At 33.2% G+C, this 1069-nt stretch overlaps 1 protein-coding gene across 2 annotated transcripts in view; it reads left to right on the top strand.

Annotated features, from left to right (window-relative positions):
- The window catches only part of ADD3 (adducin 3 (gamma)), a 54781-nt gene that overhangs the window by 592 nt on the left and 53120 nt on the right, over positions 1–1069 (top strand). The gene's annotated exons all lie outside the window — the stretch shown is intronic.

Raw genomic sequence — 1069 nt, 5'->3', positions numbered from 1 at the left:
AAAAATCAATAAAATATATTAAAAAAAAAAAAGATGCATACCCTGTGAGTGGGAGAGCTCTTCCTCAGAGCCAGCATTATCTCCAAAACTTTAGTTCTTTTTATCCTAAAATGAAGTGCAGAGCTGCTGCCTAAGAGCCTTAGACTAGGCTCAGCCAATAAATTACTGACCAGTTGGATGACTAGTACAGGCAGCCAAGCTTTCTAAACTGTATTTTGTTTTTTTAACCTAAGAAGTGGAGTAGTTGGAGCAGGTGAGACTATACTTCCTTTTCTTTTTTAAAATATATTTTTATTGATTTCAGAGAGGAAGGGAGAAGGAGAGATATAGAAACATCAATGATGAGTGAGAATCATCGATCAGCTAAGGCTATACTTTTAACGTGTTTTCCCCCCTTAGGCTCCTTTATCTATTTTGTTCATGTCTGATAATTTTGTGCAACCTTATAAGTTATGTGATATAGTGAGAATGTTCTAATGTATAGGTTGCAAAAACACGACTGTTTGGAGTTGTTTTAAATCAAAATAGTGATTGCCTCTGGGGAAGTGAGAGAGGGAGTTGCTTGGGAAAAGGCATGAGGGAACTTTCTGGGGCGAAGGTGATGTTCTATATCTTGATAGGAGCTTGGGTTATACAAGTGTACACTTACATTTCTGCACTTCGTTGTGTGTAAATTTTACATGGAAAGAAAAAAACCATAAACAAATATTGAACTCTAGGTAATGATATGCATGCTGAAGCATTTGGGGGGAAGAATACTGGTGTCTGTAATTTACATTATAATTCACTAAAAATAAGATGGATTAATAGATGAATAGAGGGATGGATAGATGAAGAGATATGTGATAAAATAAATATAGTACAGTGTGGATAATATACTATACTTATTTTATATACAGTATTAATGGTAGAATCCAGGTAGTGCTTATATGGTTCTCAGTGTAAGATCATTTCAAATTTTCTGTACATTTGAAAATTTTAAGTACATATATAAAATTAAAAATATTATAATAAATTGTTGGGGAGAAAATCACTTTTCAAATGAATCAGTAATTTCATATCAACATCC

This window comes from Myotis brandtii, unplaced genomic scaffold (assembly GCF_000412655.1).
Source record: "Myotis brandtii unplaced genomic scaffold, ASM41265v1 scaffold441, whole genome shotgun sequence".
NCBI lineage: Eukaryota > Metazoa > Chordata > Mammalia > Chiroptera > Vespertilionidae > Myotis > Myotis brandtii.
The sequence above is the reverse complement of the archived record's forward strand: the minus strand, read 5'-3'. Positions and strand labels throughout refer to the sequence as shown.